At 37.2% G+C, this 12,896-nt stretch overlaps 1 long non-coding RNA gene across 2 annotated transcripts; it reads left to right on the top strand.

The window, feature by feature from the left end:
• The first annotated feature begins 2,067 nt into the window (after positions 1-2,067).
• Positions 2,068-2,857, top strand: LOC131433620 (uncharacterized). Of its 2 annotated transcripts, none has more exons than XR_009230287.1 (4): positions 2,068-2,311; positions 2,370-2,542; positions 2,619-2,697; positions 2,776-2,857. It is a non-coding gene; the product is annotated as an uncharacterized LOC131433620 (long non-coding RNA). The 2 variants fall into 2 exon arrangements; XR_009230285.1 differs by having other exon boundaries at positions 2,608-2,697.
• The last annotated feature ends 10,039 nt before the right edge of the window (positions 2,858-12,896 follow it).

The raw sequence follows: 12,896 nt of genomic DNA, 5'->3' as shown, positions 1-12,896 counted from the left end.
TCAAGTATTTACAAAAAATGAGAAGTTTATGAGTTGAAATTCATGGAATTACCTTACTGAAAAATAAAATAATGTATGTTCGTTTCCATGGTGTTTGTTAAAAAAATGGTGGGACGAATATTTGTGACTGTAACGAACTACTAGCTCATGCAATGATACATTAGAAGAGGCAATATAAACCGTAATGTTCACAGGAAAATATACAATAGATTAGCCTACTACAAATAAACCACATATTTTACGTTTGGTATTACGTTCCGTTTTAGACTCATCAGTGCATAGCAGTTTATGTTGAACTGCTATCGAGACCTGATGGTTCAACATAACCTGCTAGACAGACGTAAAGTTCATGGTATTTATAAAACACTTTACGCTATTACACCGAAGTGTAATGCTTGTGCATCTAGCATAAAATTGGCGACACTTTTTTCAACACGTAGCAAATTTAAAATTTTTACAGATTTAAAGTTTTCACACGTTTTATTCGATCCTGGATACATGTTATTATTGAAATATGTTGTCCAAAAATGAAGGAATAAAAAAGAAACATCTTTTCGTTTTTGAAAACATGTTGGTTTAAAAGATCTTGTGTTATTCCAAGAGAAGATTCAATACTCGACGGGATCATTGTAAACTCGCAAGAAGGCGTGTGCTTTCGGAACTTGTGATCAAATACCGGTGGGTGGAAGGCAAGTCGAGCGTTCGCCGAAACGCTTGTTAAAATTATCCATGCATGATATTTAATTGTTTACAAGTGTAAAGCATCAGGTAAAATTTCGCGACAGCAACCAACATCCCACGCTCCGTTTCCGGGTATCGTCCGTGGACAACTGTCGGAACCCATCCATATATGTCATACCGCATATCCAAGAGCCGGATGATAGTCAATGCTTTGTCGTCCGTTTTTGTCTCCCACACATGTTGCTGCTGATGTTGCGGTAGAACGTGGATAGAACGTTTTTCGCACACCGAGCACAGAACAACCTCATCCCTCGGTTGGCTGCCCGGCAATCAGTTTATTGCTGCATGTATGCACCGCAAAGATCCAGCTCATTATCAACGGTTTTCAACCGGGGTTGTTCCGGAAAGCATCCTAGCAAATTGCTCTCGCTCGGTTCTCCTCGGCTCGGGCACTGGGTTGAGTTGGTTTGGTCGCATGTGCGCTACTCCCAGAAAAGGACCATGTTTGTCGAACGATTTAATTTACGTCCTCGTGATACTTGGCACCAGAGGACGGGCCCCGTTCTGTCCATAGCAGAAATTAACAACCAAAGAATGCAGATATACGACACAGGAATATAACCTTAAACAGGGAGCTGTTCTAGTTGTATGCCGAAAATATCACGTTTTACTAGCTAGCAGGTTTAGAACAGTAGATGATTTCGGTGAAAGGTGTTTCCGTAAGGGAAAAATACGAGAGGAGAGATCCGAGAAATCTGTAGTGCATATATAGAAAGAGTTATTCTACATCCCTAGCTATAACATTTCAAATTTATCACTGCATGCAAAACTTGACAATATTGTTGGTTATTCCTTCTTATGACCTACTTATAGGCTTAATTTGTTTTATTTCACAACATTTCTATAATTTGGAAACAGCAATGATTGAAATGCGAAAGTAAAGCAAATTGCATAATATTAGATTCAAGTGAAAGATATGATATCCAATTAGTAATAGTCTTGGCGAACAACAGCATTTCAAAATGCAATCCGGAATCATTGTTTCTAATACCGTATACGTGACAATGTTTTCACAGTTGAGCAATGTCAAAATTAAAAAAAATTGTTCTTAGTGATCTCAGTTTCCATTCTTTTTTATTTATTCAAATAGAAAATGTCTTGAACTATGGAAATATAGAAGATTATTTACGTTTTTCTCATCTTGTAATTCCAGAACCGGAGGTCGGATCAATCTCTGCTGCAATCATAGAAACCACCTAAATTATGTTATTTGACAACTACTTCCGATAAATCTGGAAACGAAAATCGAGAACAAGAAGTGCTAAGTGAGGTTGATTGGACATGATCTAAAATAAAATTGGTAGAACTAGAAGATTATACCGATGACACGACCGGCCACTCGTCTATCAAAACTGTATCGCAAATTTAACTACCCCTCAGTAACTCGTAATGTCAAAACCAAATTGTACGAAAAATTATTGAAACTGGCAACAAAGGCAAAAATTGTTGATTTAGAATAACAGTTACCTTAGTTACCACTGTTATTTTGTTGGTAAATAAAAATAGTCTCAAAAGGAATCAAAGCGTGATTGTGTTTACTGGAAAAATGACTTCGTCAGCCAAGTTACAGGTAATGTATTTCTAAAATATACGCATACGAGAGATTTTCCAAATCCTTTATTTTGCAGGATACCCGTTGCGAATCCGAGTAACAAGTATCTGCCAAATTGAGCTGCAAATTCCTTGTATTATTACAAGAAATTGAGCTTTGTTTACGATGCGGAACTAATAACTTATGGGGTAGTTCATGAGCGCCTCGGTTGGAAACAGGACCATACGACAGCTTGCGGTCAGAAAACAGGTAATTTTCTAGTATATTCTTTCAATAATACGAGATTGATACATTCAAAATTTATATACATGCAGTTATATTTCAGGAACCAGTGATCAGGATCACATTCAGATGGAGCAGTATTAGGATTTTTTGATAGATAGCAAAATGATGTAGATAGTAAGGTATTAAAATGTTCCTGAAAGCGAACTGAAAATGCCAGCACCAATTCAGCAGCATTCAAGAACTGATTATGATTTTAGGTAAATGGCATCGAGTCGGATCCCGTCGGAGCGGTAGGAAATTATTCATGTGATCGATGTTGTTTAAAAAATAAAGCATCCCAAATGAACTCAGCTCAACATTTTATTTCTTGTAGTGAATAAAATCCGAGTTAAAATCATTAGGTTATCATTAACTGATTAGTCAAAAGATATAACGCGGACGTTGGTTTGTTCTATCGAAAATGAGTGTGATAATCCAGAGGATAGTGATAGACAAAACGTCCTTAGCATATGTGGATTATGTATCTGATTTTCAAGATGAGTGTATTAAACCCTTGAGAAAGTCGGTCGGTTTTCCATTACGCCATTTAGCTTACAATATCTCACCGCATCGGAATTTTCCGACTGTGTCAACTATTTGAATCCGTTTGGTAATTTTTCGCTTCATTAGCAATGGGAAACCTGAAACCGACCTTCTACTTTGCTCCATCGAATCAGCCAACGACATAGAAATGTTTGATTAACACACCAAATTTATCATGCGGTAATGTTTCCTTTTTCGGCGGAAATATTTCAAGCTATAGTGATGTCGTCCACGTCAGCCATCTGAGGCGGGAGGACATATTCGACGTTTTTTTCTGGATGAAGTCTTTATTGATAAGATTTTCCGTGAATTTACAGAGATTGGAAACCGACTTTGCTCTGAAGGAAAATCAGCCAGATCCGATTTTCACAGTGTATTATTTACATGCAGCAAACCCCCGTTCTGTTCCGGTGGCAAACTATTTGTTTATATGTATTGGGACTCCTTGGAAACTAGCTCCTAGCAACTAAACAGTGTTGCTCGACAAGATCATTTTTATCAAATACGAGGGATCGCTCAATTTTTGGTAACTGATGGTAAATTATTACCGGACATTTTTCAAGCCGATTTTTCTTCAGAGTGCCTGGTCGTGTCGTGGATTATACTGTGCAGTTCTTCTTTCATTGTTGCTTATAGAAACTTAGTCGAAAAAATGATTTTTTTTACTGTAATTCCAGTTCGATTGGGATACAACTCAATCTAGACTTTTAGTACCATAAAAAGTAGTGAAAGTGTGGGATGAGCAAGCACTAGCGGCAGAAGTAGTTTGCACCATTCAAAAGTGGTAATTTTTATGAAATCGAAAAACGAACCTGACCGTCATTAAAGATGAAGAATTTAAAGAACTTAATCAAGACCCGTTGCGCTGAGAGTTAATCAGTTATCCATTTGCCAACGATAAGAAATAATGGGAATGGTCCGAAAGGTAGGTAATTGGGTACCGTATGAGTTGAAGCCAAGGAACGTCGAAGGCCGTTTCTCAATGTGCGAACAACTGTTTTCTTTTGCATCGAGTAACAACTGGCGATGAAAATGGATCCATTACGATGAAAATGTCGTCTATCGCTCAGAATATTCATGGCCGGAAGGTCATGCTCCGTATATGTTGGAACTGGCTGGGTATGACCTGCTGCTACGACCAACATGAACAATGCTTGTCCACATGCCCAGCACAGTCGATAAAAAACATACTTAGAAATGCTCAAATGGAAAGTCCAATCCCACCCGTCGTATAACCCAGACATGGCTCGTTTCGATTACTATTTGTTCCAGTCGACGCAGTTTGATTTTACTGAACAGAGCTACGGCAATTATGATTAACGATTTATTAATTTTTGATTAACGATTTATCAATTTTTGACGTAAAGCCGCCATAACAGAATTCAGTTTGGCAATGACTGAGCGGAAACATATATTGGAGAAGCCAAATGAATGAAAAAACTAACAGAAAATATGATTTATTATTGGAAAAAGATACGCTCAGAGACAGGACTCGAACCTGCGTTCTCATGCATTCCGTGCATACGCGGTACCATTTCGCCACTCTGAATCTTGTTTTAGTCACTCTAAAACGCCAGTCAGACACAGTAGAACGTACATTGAACATGGTCTACATCCTGGCTGTCACCCATGGAACTGCTGCTACCGAGTGAAAGGATCCCAGGGAAGTCCACCGATGACAATTTGTGCGTTTTTACCAAGAATTGCAGCTCACATGTTCAGCACAGTCGATAAAAAGCAAAAAACGCTCAAATGAAAAGTCCAATCCTACCCGCCGTATAACCCAGACATGGTTCGCTCAGAAGACGGAAACGTGTGTAGTTTTTAGGTGTGTAACAGTTCGGCTGAAAAGTTCGTATCGTTTAATAACAACACACATTTTTTGCCAAAATTCATTTTTATTATTCAACATAATTGCCATCAGAGGCGATACAGCAATTATAGCGATCTTCCAACTTTTCGATACCATTTTTGTAGTACGATTTGTCATTTGCCTTAAAAATAGGCCTCAGTTTCAGCGATTACCTCTTCATTGCTTCTAAATTTTTTACCAACGAGCATTCTCTTGAGGTCTGAGAACAGGAAAAAGTCACTGGGGGCCAAATCTGGAGAATACGGTGGATGAGGGAGCAATTCGAAGCCCAATTCGTTCAATTTCAGCATGGTTTTCATCGACTTGTGACACGGTGCATTGTCTTGATGAAACAAAACTTTTTTCTTCTTCAAATGAGGCCGTTTTTTTGAAATTTCGTCCTTCAAACGCTCTAATAACGCTATATAATAGTCACTGTTGATGGTTTTTCCCTTTTCAAGGTAGTCGATGAAAATTATACCATGCGAATCCCAAAATACAGACGCCATAACCTTACCGGCCGATTGTTGAGTCTTTCCACGCTTTGGGTTCGGTTCATCGCGTGCAGTCCACTCAGCTGACTGTCGATTGGACTCCGGAGTGAAGTGATGGAGCCATGTTTCGTCCATTGTTATATATCGACGAAAAAATCGGTTTTATTTCGATATAACAGCTCCAAACACTGCTCAGAATCATCAATTCGTTGTTGTTTTTGATCGATTGTGAGCTCACGCGGCACCCATTTTGCACAAAGCTTTCTCATATCCAAATATTCGTGAATAATATGTCAAACACATTCCTTTGATATCTTTAGGGTGTCAGCTATCTCGATCAACTTCACTTTACGGTCATTGAAAATCATTTTGTAGAATATTTTTCACGTTTTCATCGGTAACAGCCTCTTTTGGACGTCCACTGCGTTCATCGTCTTCGGTGCTCATATGACCAGTACGAAATTTTGCAAACCACTTACGAATTGTTGCTTCGCCCGGTGCAGAGTCTAGATAACACTCATCAAGCCATTTTTTGGTATCGGCGGCACTTTTTTTCATCAAAAAGTAGTGTTTCATCAACACACGAAATTTCTTTTTTTCCATTTTTTTCACAATAACAAAAGTAGCTTCACTCAAAATGCAATATCTCACAAACTAATAATCAGACAGCTGTCAAATTTATACACGTATCTTTTGAAGGTTGGTACTAACTGAAAATGGTATGGATTTAATTCTAGTGGCGCCCTCTCATAGAAACGATACGAACTTTTCAGCCGATCTGTTAGTTTTAAAAACGATTCAGACGATCAGACAACTTCCGTGGACTTCAACGGGATATTACCGTCTGTCGAGATTAGTTCATTACTCTACTTGCCGGAACGCGCAGGAAATCAGAACGATATTGACTCAAATAAAAAAAAGTTTGGTTACTCCAAAATTGAGACACAACATTGGACGAATGTCAGTGATTGTTTCATTCCGTCTGTTGCTCATTTTATGAGTTGTTCCCGTTTTTTAATCGTATATGGTACACTAATCGGTTCCATAATCGAGCCGATGATCGTACCGATGCGGCCCGACAAAATTCACTGGGCGATACACGGTAAACTGAATGCAGATAAATCTCGGTTGATTTTTCAAATGGCCGTACGAACAAGTGACAGTTTCTTTTTCGATGATGGCGACGTGATTTTGACTGTTTTCTTGTGCTTCAAAGTTCTGTTCGAAGGTTACAGATATTATTTTGTAGAACGAGTTAAGTGATAAACGTTGAAACCGCTTGGTAATTAATAGAAGAGAAGGTAAACAAAGAGAAATTGTCACTTGCCCCCTGACGGCCTTTTGAACGATCAACCGAAAAATATATACTTCTTTAGGGGAGACCGGGGCTACATCGGATAGCTTAAACATCTAGAATTTTGACTTGTAATCTTAGTTTTTTGAAGTTTTGCTGGATTTTGAGAATCAGTAACCCAAAATCGAAGAAAAATGCAATTTTTCGAAAGCGTGTGAGAATGTTTTATTTGTGCGAAATAAGGTGCTCACTACTGGCACCTACTTGACAGTTCGCTTCAATTACACAAAACATTTTGCTCTTAACACGATGAAATTAAATTGATTGTATCATCAACCGGAATAAATTGCCAAAATGTCCCGTTCTGCTAACATTTTTCGGTGAAATGTTCGAAAAGTCCCAAGCAAAAGTCTCTCTTGATTTATTTTATCTTCGAGTCACTCGCTCCATGATCAAATCTCAACTGCATACATAAAATGAAATGTGCAAATAGCAAAACTAGAAACTATCATCCGATAGTTCCGAACAAGCAGCTGAGACAAACGCATCGTTCCACAAATATAATTCACACGTGATGGCACAACTCACGACCTGTGTGTGTGTACACCGTCATCCGCGGGATTTGTCATTACAATCAGAATCAATTATTATTCCTACATTCCATGGCCGTTGTGGTACCGGAGAAATACTACGCTCTCTACAATGCGCGATAAATCAAAGTCACGTATGTGCAGATGAATAGATACCACCATCTCTCATCCAACCTCGTGTCCTGCACTGATACCATACGGGCAGAATATCTATAATCGAATCAAATTGCTGCATCCCCCTCTCCGCCCCCCATCAGCTCCACACGGTGGACTGCGTCATATGGCTCATTGTTTTGTCATTTTTGAAGAGATGTCCACAACACACATGGGAAGAGCCATCGCTGTCCGTCCGCCGAATCCTGCTCCAATGGTCATGGATTTCAATTAGATCGGTGCGAACAAGCCCTCGAACGGAATAAATCATCGATGACACATTAATGCTTTTAATTAGATTATTACTAATGGAAAGAAAAGAATAACTTTTCTGTTCGAGTGATGCCGACATCGAGGTGTTTTCTCACGTCAAATGTTCGTATTTCTGTGCTGTTTATCGTGGATTCGGAATTCCGTTTCAAAAGTTCGATGGGGATAGAAACTACCAACTATCATCGGTTTGCATACTGATGGCTACAACTTCGCTCTTTTTCTTGAACATTATTAGTTCATCCATTTTTTAAATCACGACTCATTAAGCAGGATTCTGACACAGAATAACCCTGAAAAAAAAAATGCGGGTCGGATATTACCGGAATCAAAAGATTTGTTTTTGATGTCAAATGTCTAAGAAATGCATGGAACGTATCACATCGAACAAAATTTTCTAAGAAGTATCAACTCCCAGGGATTTAGCAAGTTTTCGAATTGAAATGATAAGTTTTAAGTTTTTAATACTAATAAGACATTACATACAAATTGTTGACATGTGTTTCGTTTAATGATTTTTTACCCGGTTTTATGAGAGTACTCAAAATTTCAAATAAAAAAGAGGCTAATCTAGAGTTTCCCGTAGGATTTGAATTAAATGAAGGTACATTAAGTTTTATCGAAAATTATTTCAGACTGTCTTTTGAAAATGGCCAAACATTTTTTACCAATATTTTCTCAAATGGCTGTTGTCGAAAACTAACAAAACCTACAGAAAAAAGTTGTATGAGTGATATTGACAAAATTAGTCAAACACGGAATAAAAAACCTAATCGACTTCTACATTGAAAAAAATCGAGTTTAAATTTTGGATACACAATTTTCGATTTGGATCAAATTTTGTTACAAGACAGGTGATTGTGTTCCCTTCCTACAGTTGAAAATTCAAACTGAGCACTTTAAGGGAAAAAAGTTATTCGAAAAAAATCTTCTTCTAGCCCAAACTGATTTTATTTTCGCAGTGTAATTTTCTCGAAAACTAAACCAATGAAAGTCATAATCAACTCAGAATCCAGAACTTTTCCAACTGCTTGTTGTCTGATGCATGCAAAATGTATCAGTAACGAATTTGATTACACAATGTTTGTATACGTACAGTCCATGAAAATGTCAATCTAATGATTCACAGTTCAAGGATAATGTCACAGGAAGAAATTATAGTACACGCAGAGAAATTGAGCTTGTTTAAAATAACAAAACAGTCAGTAGATTTTAAGATATGATTTCTGTTGATTTCAAGCTAGAATAGATTGTTTTGAACCAATTTCTCCCTTCTATATTAACAATTATATCTATTTGATTTGAAGACAAATTCTCATCCTGGCTATCGAAAATCTGTTTTGTTTCGACAGATTTTACCATTCAAATAAATCAGCCATTTATTACATGTCAACAAAAGTTGAGTTGAAGTTATTGGCAACGAATTTGTTGATTCAATCGAATTTTACATTTATATAAATAAATGGTTCATTTTATCTATGATCTTATTTGTGTAATGGCAACTAAGTTTATTGTTAGAATTAACCGTATCAGTTTTGTTTCTTATAAGTCAGACAATTTTGCTTCCGTGGATGATCAAAAAAGTTTGCATGTGTTTTAGAAGGAAAAAATTTAAGTGTTTGTTTCGTTTCCTTGAGGTCTTTTAACAGTTGAAGTGTATGTATGGATAATTCAAAATATTACTAAACTTGCATTACATTACATAACACGTTTTTTTTACAGAATATGATGATGCAGGAATTCTATCTTGACCAGATTAATGGAGCATCGAATCATTGATTGTTACTTGTGAAAAATTTGATCGTCCCGCGACAAAAGGGCCCAACAGCTATTGAAAGCAATTAACAATTTGAAAATTGATAAAAATCGAAATAAAAATAGTTTAAAAACTTACCTTGAAAATCAGTTTGAAAGAAATCTCTATTTAAGAATAATGACAAACAAAAATGTATGATTTTAACAAACAAAAGCGTTTGTTGAAATACTAATTGTTTTAGGTTTGTGTCTTATCGTTCATTTCAATTGCCAAGTTTATAAATTCAAAGAACTATTAATATTATCTTTATCTAAAGCTAGTTCATTTTAAACTTATTTTGATAGTTAAATTTACCATGAAATTGTTTGTCAAGAAATTGACATAAATGCGCAAGTAAAATATTTGTTATTTTTAACAAAATATTTCTTGAAATGAACTAATGCATTGAGCAAAATCAAATATTTTATTTTGTAGCTTCAAACAACATTTTTTGCAATTTTAAACCAGATTTTCTTTTGTCACTATTTCAACAAAATAAATCGTTGTGTGAAACCAAAATTTAGTTATTTTTACAATATTTTTCTCTGCGTGTAGAATTGCTTTGTGATAAAACTACTGGAACAAGTGTTTGCTTTTTCCGTGCGTGTAAAAATTGTGCTTCCAAACAAAACATTGAAAAGGTAATTGGTTTGGCCTTTTTCAAAAGACAATCTAAAGACTGTACCAGAAAGTATGGACGCAACCAAAAACCGCTTTCATTTCTCAATGGTTCAGAATCTATCAATTTTTATGGCTGCGTCCCGTTGTTTACACTATTCTCTAACCACTTGTGCAGTTGTTTATTCGTTTTCATTAGTTTGTTTCGAAATGCGTGGACTTTCAACAGAACAACGTCGAAAAATTGTGTACAAATGGTGCACTGAACGCGGACTGTCACTGAGAAAGATAGCAAAAATGGAAGGAGTAAGTGAAAAAGCAGTGCGAAATGCAATCAGTAGGTTCGGTGAGGATAACACTTTTGATGATAAACCGAAAACGGGTCGAAAAAAAGGTCCTGCTAACCCTCAGTTGGATCAACGTACATTGAAGGCGTTCGAGCAAAAGAAGGAGGTTTCAGTTCGGGATGTGGCCAAAAAAGTGGGCACTTCGAAGTCAATTGTTCTTCGTGCTGAAGAACGTTTGAATCTTCGAACCTATACGAAGCAGAAACAACCAAAACGTAGTCCGAAACAAGAAGCATCGATCAGGCCGAGGGTTCGAAAGCTGTTCAATACGATTCTTGCTGGAAATTTGAACTGCATAATCATGGACGACGAAACCTACGTGAAACTCGATAACAAATGCTTGCCGGGACCACAATATTATACGGTTCGAGAAGGGCAAGTGTTAAACCAGTCCGAGACATCAATTGGAGTTGAAAAATTTGGTAAGAAAGCTATGGTCTGGCAAGCAATTCGTAGCTGCGGTAAGATTTCGAAACCCTTCATCACCACTGCTTCAATGAACAGCGAAATATACATCAAGGAATGTTTACAAAAACGACTTCTACCCATGATTCGAAGCCACAAGGATCCTGTTGTCTTCTGGCCAGATCTTGCTTCTTGCCACTACTCGAAATCAACGGTAGAATGGTATACTATCAAAAATGTCACTTTCGTCCCAAAAGACATGAATCCACCAAATTGCCCACAACTTCGACCAATTGAGGAATTTTGGGCATTAACGAAGGCACCTTCGGTGCATCCGGAACAGGAAAAGGAGGGGGGGGGGGGGGGGCCAGTAGTACCGAATTCAGTTTATATGCCCACAGACTGCTATAAGTTCTGCAAACTAGAAGAATTCATCAGACAGTTTTATGGGATTTGTACCTGTTTTTGACCATCGTTTGTGAAAAAATACTCATGGAATTGGTCATTTCCCACGTATCACGTTTTAGTTCCGGAACCAAAAATCGGATCTGTATAGAACTTTCTAGCTTGATCTAGGATTCAAACGTTGATTTGTGAGAATCGGTTAAGCCGTTTCCGAGAAAATTGAGTGCACATTTTTTCTCCAATTTTCATATATTTCCTTGTAACTGCGGAACCGGATGTCGGATCTAAATGAAATTCAATAGCAGGCTATGAGATTATAAGACCGTTCGTTTGAATATAAGTTTGTAAACACAATTTGTAAATTTTTCTCAACCCATTGCATTGCTCTGCCAATTGAGCTATTCTGGAGATGAGGGGAAAAGTGCATGTCCAAGGTAACACCCGATTGAACAAAGCGCTACATTTGAACGTTTTTCTTGACTTGCAGGGTTCTGTAGTATTTCGAGGTTTTGAATACCCAATCGGAGTGAGATAAAATGATTGTTGATTTGAAACATTTTTATTGATAACGCGTTTCGTGTCGTCAACCGGTTAGACGATTTAAGCATCTAAGAATCGCAATAATTTGGTTCGGCACTGGACAGAACAAAGTACGATTCCGCCGACGACCAACCTTAGGAACCTTAATCATAGTGACTTTCATTCGATTTATTGGTAACATCCGAAAGCGGGAGCAGGTTTGTAAAATATATTCTGATTTCTGGTGAACAAAAACCGAAAACATACATTCGAAATGCAAATTTAGGTTCTTAGCTACCATTGCAGCACAGCCGGAATCGCATTATGAAGCAGTTTGCCTGGAATAATAATGCAGCGAAACGAATAAATTCCGGATGAAAAATCGGCGGATTCTGGAAAATAAAGTCTTGATTTAGTGATAAAACATTGGCTGGAAATTTGAGCCTAATGAGACAACGATTCGGATTCAGAGCTAAATACAGTGCTTTGAAATTGAAACATTTCTAGATTCATTGAGTATCTAAAATTGACTTCGATGGACAATATGTTAGTTAAAAGGTTCTTAATTACTTCATTGAAAAACATAAAATTGTTCTATAAATTAATACAACAAAATAATGAAAAAGGTGTAAAAAATCAACATCAACAGAAAATCGCTTGCCAAATCAGAGTTTTTTTTGTTGCGACCTTAGCAGCAATAATGAATTCACTTTCCTGTGGGGACATCTTCTCGAGCCCTAGCCACACATAAAACGTAAAAACGAAGCAGTATTTCGAACCTCGCAGTTGACGGGAACAACGATTACCGAACGAACATTGTTTACTGTACGCACGGATAGGCAAACGACTGCTGAAATCAAAATATCATCGGACAGAGCAAATATTCCTCGTTCGTAGTTTTACTTAATGAATTATGGACGTTTCATGCAATATAAATTGAAACAAGAGAGAGATTTGCCTCACCGAAAAGCTGTATTGAATTTTGTTTACAGGGTCCGGCACTCGAAGTGTAACCAATTAAAAAGGTCATAAATTCAGTTTGGAAAATTACTTT

Source organism: Malaya genurostris, chromosome 1, assembly GCF_030247185.1.
Source record: "Malaya genurostris strain Urasoe2022 chromosome 1, Malgen_1.1, whole genome shotgun sequence".
Taxonomy (NCBI): domain Eukaryota; kingdom Metazoa; phylum Arthropoda; class Insecta; order Diptera; family Culicidae; genus Malaya; species Malaya genurostris.
The sequence above is the reverse complement of the archived record's forward strand: the minus strand, read 5'-3'. Positions and strand labels throughout refer to the sequence as shown.